This window comes from Dermacentor albipictus, chromosome 1, assembly GCF_038994185.2.
Source record: "Dermacentor albipictus isolate Rhodes 1998 colony chromosome 1, USDA_Dalb.pri_finalv2, whole genome shotgun sequence".
In the NCBI taxonomy this organism is placed as follows: domain Eukaryota; kingdom Metazoa; phylum Arthropoda; class Arachnida; order Ixodida; family Ixodidae; genus Dermacentor; species Dermacentor albipictus.
This window is the reverse complement of record NC_091821.1, coordinates 283,885,045-283,893,830: the sequence shown is the minus strand read 5'-3', so window position 1 is coordinate 283,893,830 and position 8,786 is coordinate 283,885,045.

Sequence of the window (8,786 nt, the reverse complement as noted above, 5' to 3'; positions counted from 1 at the left end):
ACTATTTCGACAGGTATTCCCTCAAGTGTTAATGATTGGTTCACGTTGACTTCAGTGCCTCGGGATCTGAAAAAGACAGCTTTTGTTTTTTTCGCATTTATTCGTAGGCCATTAAGTGTGAACCATTGCGGCACATCTGAAAGTACACTTTGAGTTCTCGCAACAATTTCAGTTGGATCTTGCCCAGAAACAAAAATACTAGTGTCATCCGCATAGAGCAGGAATGAGGCGTCATTGTTTATCTTAACAATATCATTTATGTAGATATTGAAGAGCATTGGTCCTAAAATGCTTCCTTAAGGTACGCCACAAGAAATGGTTTTAGAGGATGAAAATCAGTTAGCAATTGAGACGCATTGTTTTCTCTCATACAGATACGAACTAAATAGTGAATTAGCTACACCACGTACCCCTTAAGCACTTAATTTCCCGAGTAAAATGTAATGGTTTAGGGTATCGAAGGCTTTGCTATAGTCAATGAAAACGCCCAGCGTAAGCTTTTTTTCTTCGATGTTACTAATTATCAGTTCGTTTTGAGCCAACAGAGCAGTTTGTGTAGATTTACCACGTTGAAAACCGTGCTGATACTCCGAAAGTATATTGTGTTTGTTAAAGAAGCTGTTAAAGAAGCTGTTAAAGACGCGGCAGAATATTATCTTCTCTAATCCCTTGGAGAATACAGGAATTATAGAAATTGGTCGATAATTATTAACATCATTAATATCTCCACTTTTAAATATAACAGAAACTTTTGAGATTTTCATGAGATTTGGGAAACAGCCAGACTGAAATACTAGATTAAACACGTAGGTTAGACAAGGAACAAGGAGGTCAATTACGTGCTTAATCGCCTCTACCTGAAATCCATCGATATCGACAGCTTTACAGTTTTTTAGAGAGAGAAAGGTGCATACTATTTCTGCTTCATCTGTAGGTGCGAGAAAAATTGGATCAGTATTATGGTAATTATTGTGAGCATGAGCAATGCTTCCCAGTGGTTGCACCGCATTAGCAAAGTGCTTACTGAAGTGCTCGGCTAGATGCGCACCGGAAAGTTTGTTCCCGCTAATGGTTATTTCTGTTAAAGTATTCTGACCCGCTTTGCAGTTCAATGCCTGATTGATGGCTTTCCAAACTTGGTTTGGGCACCGTCGACAGTTGTCAGAAAACATGCGGTTATAGTAGGAGGCCTTTGCCTTTTTCAGCGCGGCAGTTAGTTTGTTTCTGTAAGTTTTAAAGGCCTCAAATTCCTTAATGTCGCGTGTGCGCAAAAACTTCTTAAAAAGGCGACTTTTTTTCTTGATCATTTTGATATGCTCGCGCCCTAGCCAAGTTTTTTTTTCTGTTAGCTTTGGTGCTTACGTAAGGAAAAGATGTTAAAAAAATTAAATTATGGGGTTTTACGTGCCAAAACCACTTTCTGATTATGAGGCACGCCGTAGTGGAGGACTCCGGAAATTTCGACCACCTGGGGTTCTTTAACGTGCACCTAAATCTAAGTACACGGGTGTTTTCGCATTTCGCCCCCATCGAAATGCGGCCGCCGTGGCCGGGATTAAGGAAAAGATGTGTTGCAATGACTAGTGAATATAGATAAAAATTCACGGTAGCTCTCATTTGGGTCTAGCTTATGGTAAGATGACCAGTCTTCCCTCAGTATACGCATGCGGAATGAGGTCATATTTTTGCTAGACATACATCTATGTTTAACGATATCCTGGCAAGTTATTTCATTTTCAGTAGTTTTAGGAAAAGCAATAAAGACACGACAGTGGTCACTTACGCCGGCGCATACCGTGCCAGCTGCGCTTACATCAGTGTCTATGCTGACGATAAACAAGTCTAGTATGGACTGGCAAGTTGTCGTTACGCGTGTTGACGTAGTAATGACGTTTTGTAGCCACAAGCGTAAAGTTTGTTAAGGAATTCCCGGGAGGTAAAATTATCCTTGAGAAGGTTTATGTTAAAGTCGCCACCTATTAGAGTGTTACACTGGTGAATTGTAGAGTATTCTAACATCTCCTCAATAAACTCCAGGAATACACTCACATCACCAGACGGTGGGCGGTAAAACGCCACGTACATGTTCATATTGCTCTTTATGCAAAGCACTTCATAGTCGGCAGTAATGCACGTAAATTCCGGGATTATGTCACAGAGCATGTGTTTTTTTGCGTGCATTGCCACTCCGCCACCACGGCGACCACTTCGATTGATAAAATAATTATTGTAGTCAATCATATTTAACATGTCGCTTCCTTCGTGATACCATGTTTCAGTCAACATTATCACGTCGAACATGAAGTTGAATTCATTAAAGAATGTGCTTAACTGATCGAGCTTAGTGGCGGCGAAACGTACATTGAGGTGAATGGCAGTGAAAATGCCCTGCGACTGCGCCGGAAGTTTAAGTTCACATGGCAGACAAAACTCTTGATTAAGCATTGCGTGTACAAGAATACGTAACACAGATTATAAGCATAAGCACCCTAGGCAATCTTGACGAGGTCATAATCTGTTTCAATGTGCACCACTTGACTGGACTGTGTCTTGCGCGCGAAAATCTTCCCATCCTTAGTCCACACAAACTGCCACTGATTCTCCCGTTTTTTTGCAATTGCCTGTGCAAGCGGCCGCTTCAGTGTCGGACAGAAATGCTCATTCACATAATTGAGCACACTAAATGTCGCTTGTTGAGCAAAACACATACTTCTTTTTTTTTTGAATATATCAGCTTATGTTTTAGTGTGTGCAGTTCGAACACGATCCTTGAGAAAACGCTGCATGACTGTTACAAGTATGCGATGTAGAATTACTCAGCACAGCAGGCTGATCCAAGCTGTTGCAGGCTGGTACTTGCCCAAATGCAAATCTAATCACGCCTCAGGATATTTAGTTTTTTTATTCACTTGGGTTGCCACAAGGCATAACTTCAGTATGCCTTACAATTGTAGAGGTGTATGTCGAGTACATGTAAGGAGGGTAGGGCCTTTGGCGTGAACACTGGTAAAGGAAGCATTATCTGTAGGGGTGGATGAATATTCGAAGTTTTGAATATGAATTGAATATTACATGCTAACTATTCGTATTCTAAAATAATGAACTATTCGGCATTTTTGATTATGTAAAACTAGCCAAATATTTTGCAATAACCAAGTGTTAAAGTTGTTACAGTTGTGGCGTCTGCTAACGAAGTATCACAAAATATCAGAAGTGAAACAAAAGAAGCATTTGAAGTAATGCAGAAACAAAATGATAATGCAAGGTTTGTTTTTGGTTTCATGGTGGAAGGCCACACAACAACCCCTGATTTTTGCTTATTTATTTATTTATGTATTTATTTATTTATTTACATGTACCTTACAGGCCTTCGAGAAGGCATAGTGTAAGGGGGGGAAATACGGTAACATATTAGCATGGAATCGGGAAAGAAATAAACATCAGCATAATGAATGAGTACGCACAGAACATGGAAAATTAATACATTAGCAAATACAATATGTAGAGCAATAAAAATAAATGGCAAACAACAACATCATAGCATAATAACATTGTAAATGTTTTTGCATGTTATACAGCAGTAAGTATTGTAAAAAAAATTGGGAGCACTGAAATTCTTTAACTTGTAGAAAAAATGCAAGAAAATTACAAAAGACATGACGTGTTTAGACGGTTGAAACGGCATATTTATCGGTTAGCAGATTGCGAAATGCAGTGTGTTTAGATTGGCATGCAATGGTATCTGGTAGTGCGTTCCATAAACGGACCACACGGGGCGAAGCTGAAAAATTAAAAGCGTGTGTGTTACCATAAATTCGGGTGTAGCTGAACTGATTGTTCAGTCATTGTGACGTCGAGGATGCTTTTTTCGGGTTTGATAAGGTTAGGCCAAGTGTGTGAACAAATCTACGAAATAATAATAGAAGGGAAATATCACGGCGAGTAGTTAGTGGTTGCAACGAAAGATCGATTTTTATTTGGGTTACACTTGACTGGTTACTATAATTTTTAAAAATGAAACGGCTCGCTCTATTCTGGATGCTCTCCAGGAGTTCAATGAGGTAATTTTGATGAGGAGACCATATACAAGAGGCATACTCAATTTGTGGCCGTACAATAGTTACGTAAGCTAGTTTTCGTAGTGGTGAAGGCGCACTTTTTAAGTTGCGGCGCAGACATCCTAATGATCTGGAGGCGTTAGCTGAAATGGAGGTGATGTGTTTAGTCCATGAAAGATTGTGTGTAAGGAGCCCTCCTAAGTACTTATATTCTGTGGTGTGGTCAACTATGTTAGAATCCAGATGATAATAAAAGTGAGAGTCAACAGTTTTTTGAGAAAAGGAAACTACTTTGCACTCCGACACGTTTAGGGACATGAGCCACGTAGCACATCAATCACTGATATGTGCAAGATCATTTTGGAGTGCCGCGTGGTCAGAGGGACAGTTAATTGAACGGTATACAATGCAGTCATCAGCAATAATCGTAAAGTCTACCATTTAATATTATGGGCAATCCAGTCATGTAATTTCTTTATAACCAGTGATTTTTTCATGCAACATGTTCTTTGACATGTATTTACAGCAAACAAGTCCTTCAACAGCTTTTGTTTTGTTTTCACCACTTGTTTTTTTTTCGGAAACCATTTATTTAGCACTTTTTTACAGCTAAGTAAAACGAGAACAAGGTAAATACAGGAGCCAACATTTCGACAAATGGACTTTTCTGTTTCAAGGCCACATATTTCCTGCCTTCCTTGCATCCCCCCCTTTTCACAGCTAGTCACACAGCAGCTATTCATTAGAAATCTTGTTTGCCACCAGGCTCTAAAGATATTGAGAGGCTGTCTGTACAGCTTGTTGAATAATTAGTTAACTTATGTTTAAAAATAATTCTAATCTTCCCTACTGGTTAGCAGACCTTTTTTTACAAGTCAGTACAAGCATGGTACTTAATTCCAAGATAGATACACCTGCTGTAATAGCATGCAACTGTGTTCGACTGTTCAATGCTTACTATTCCTATCAGAAAAATGTGATATTTGCCAACTTCTAGTTATTTGCATTGAAGTAGTGATGAGTTTGCCGGAAGCCCATCTTGTCTGGTCAAAAGAGGCATGGCAAGTTGTTTAAAATTGGACGCCAACCATAACAAAATGAAAAATGAGAGATGGTTCAACTGGAACTTTGTTCACAATCATTGCAAACAAAGCTCCCATGTGGGAGCCGAAGCATCTTGCTTTTTACTCTAGTGGTTTGTGTCCAATTTCCAACTGCTAATTATTATTATTTGCGTGCACCTAGTCCTAAAGAGATGGTAATATATTTGGGAGTACTGTTCTTTGCATTTTGTTTCCATTCCCAATAATTTTTTAATGTAACTTCATGCACCACACAGGTACAACTCATACATTTTCATTCTTTCAAGGACATCACAACTAGTAGAAGGTATTCTGCACTAACATAATTATTTTGAGATTTCCAGTAAATATGTAGTCCTCATAAAAAGTATCTAAATAATTTTAGCCTAAGTGGTTATACATTAACCATGTAGGCTTCAACTTCTGACATCACTTGGTCTTGGCAAACTTGTGAGCAGACAAGTTTAAGCATGCAGTCACTTCCCTCCATATTTGTTTCGATTAAGGTTTTCCCTTTGGTGCTACTCTGGATCCACCCCCGTTTCCTGCGTTTACTACTACAGGCTTCAAGGCACACACCCTCAGAAATACTTTTCATGCACAAACCTGGTTCTTTCACACTTTTGCTGACAAACACGAACATTGAAAGCAAGGGTGGCATAGCAGGCATGTTGGTCACAGAAGTACTCTGTTAAAGAGCTGGGGGGGGGGGTGCAAGTATTCATGTAGTTGACATGTCCATTTCGTCTGCTGCCGAAGTGCTGATTAGCTGGGGACGCCTGTCTGCTCACGTGTACTCCAGCTCAGCCAAACAGAAATTCAGCAGCGGATGAAATGGACATTTCCACTAGGTGGACACTTACAGAATACACACCCCGTGCTCTGCCCTTCTTCATGTATTTTACTCAGTAAATTACTTGTTCAGTATGTTGGTTATCTTAACTACTCTTCCAATAGCTCAGCACTTAAATAGGCATGCACTAAATATGAGGCACTGTAAACCCAAGCAGTTAGGTTGGCGATTGCCAGTGTTATGCACCATAGAGGCTCAACCAATGGCTTCACCGTACCTTTCCAAGGTAACATTGCTAAACTGTGAATGCAGAGAAGGCAGAATATAAAAACAGACTAGCATTTTTTTTAATGTGCCCCACCCCCTCTGCTTTCTTGTGTTATTACAATCAGTCTGTGCAACTCAAATGTAGTAAAAAAAGGGTAGTTGTGACACTAATATCACTGCCTCATTTTTAAAGGTAATGCAAGATTCTTTAGTTGCATTACAAGTTGTTACTTATAGTTAGATCTTAATTTGCTTATTTTTTAAGCTCCAAGTAGGGCTAAACTGTTCCCTCACCACAGCTATCAAGGCTGTATGGCAACTTTGCAAGTTCTCTGAACTGAGTAAACGCTACACATTGCATAATTTCTCAATACATTTTTACAGCTGCCTTTAACATCTATAGATCCTAAGAGGAATCTTTAGCTCGGGCCCAACTCCAACGCAGCCTAATCAAATACATGTAAAATGCAAAAACGTTTTCCCGAGACAACCCCTTGACCGCTTTTAATGAAATTTGCTGCACTTAAGAGAGAAAGTTAAATTCTAGTTACCGTTGGAAGCGGAATTTCGATTTAGGGCCCAAGTTTTGTTGAAAAGATTAACAGCTTTGCATCAACAACAGATATCACGGTTCTGTAAACAGCACCCGTTAGACCACTGAAAACGGACAAATTAGATATGTAAATTTACATCTTGTGTGAATTTGTTACGTTGTGTACAAGGGTTCTGCAAATGCTGTATTTTCATATTACTAATCTTTTGGGGATCCATGTGTAACAAACAAATTTTGGCCACTTTAGATGTACTATTAGATGCAATTCACAGAACTGTGATATCATTTTTCATTGCCGAGTTGTAAACTTGATAGTTTTGTTTTCTGATAATTTTCCATTTTTGCCAATTTTTAATAAAAAAACAGACCACATAAATGAAAAATTCGAAACCGATATTTACTAGATTATAAGTTTTTTTAATGCAACAAACTTGGCCAAATTCAGTGCAGCGGTTGCCGAGAAAAACGAATTCTCCTTTTACGTGTATTTAGGTAGGAGAACCCAAGCTAAAGCTTCCTCTTAAAGCCAGCATTTCCCTTGTGGTAATGTATATCTAACATGAATGATGGGTGCTTTGTAGTGCTAGTATGCTTTGTCTTAGTATATGGTGTTATGCGAAAATTGCTGACATACAAGTCCGACAAATGTCGCATCAAGCGTTGGTATTTGCTATTTCGCCTTCTGTTTAAATTTTATGCATGTATACATTTTACCAGTGCACCAGTAGAAAGGGTTCAAAGCTGTTTTTTAAAACACTCTCGTGCACTTACCACAATCCATTTTTCATATAAGTGGTTTTGCTGAAGAGAATACAGGGATACAAGCATAATTAGACAACGAGGAATGTGGGCAGGAACACTTTATTTTCAGCAGACATGTGTTTTTTTGATGAACTGCTGTTATACTGCTAAAATGTGCGCTTTTAATAAAAGTGCACCGCTCTGCTTCATCACCGCATGCCGAGTGCAAGTATTCTGTACCAGGAAGTCAAACCAGGACGTGGGATGTTCAGTCTATAAAAATAAGAACGGTTTGAAACATTAACATGTAAAAACTAAAGCACACTGAAGAAAATAAACAGCACAAGAACAAATCCAATGAATCAGAATTACCTTTGAGAGCAAACATGTAGTTTCTATGGCACAGTAAAGAAACCTTATTCCTCTGGCTTTCTTTTTTTTTGTGAGAAAAGATGAAAACGCATGCATTCTGTCCCATTTTGTGTACCTGACCTTTTCACACACAAAAAAGGGGTTGTCTCAACGTGCCCAACTGTCTTTGCATATCTATTTCTCTGCTGCCATACCATGACACCTACGATTCAAGGCTGTAGTAATGCTTAGCTTGAATGAACCAACACCAGCTACATCCACTGTGCTGTTGAATATGGCAATGCAAGTTCAGTTCATGCACAGCACATTCATGTGCTGTATACATTCGATCTTGATTGTAAGTGAGATAAATAAAAGGAATGTAAATAAGAATGTTCCCTGATGAGATATGCAGAAGTGCTCTCCCATTTGGACAGAAGTCAAGAGCAACTGCAATGAACAAGACAACTTATACAGCATTTAAAATCTAGGATCTAAATGTGCTAGAGGTTTTTCTGAATTCATAGTCAAAAATCTATATGTTAAAGGTGACACACATTTAAACAGGTCTCTGCTTGGACTAATATAGCTATGTCACCTAGTTTGATAAAATATGTCCTACCACTGGTCTCCCAAGCTAAGGCTGCTGTCTAGTTGGAAGTACAAATCATTCAATTATGCCAAGGGCACACTTGAGCACAAGGCGGCTAAAGTTACTAAGCCACAGATAATGTACCTGAGGCTTCAACAAAGTAGCTGAAAGCCTGCATGGACTGAAGCACGAGAAGTGTGTTTTGGGTCTAGGTGTGCACAGCTTGCAGTTGCTCATGGATGCTATTTAAAATATTTTACATATTTCAGCGAGTTCTTGGTTTCGGGCAAGAAATGTTAATGTATTCTGCACCCTTTCCACTGTTAAATACTCCAACCCAGGGTACCAC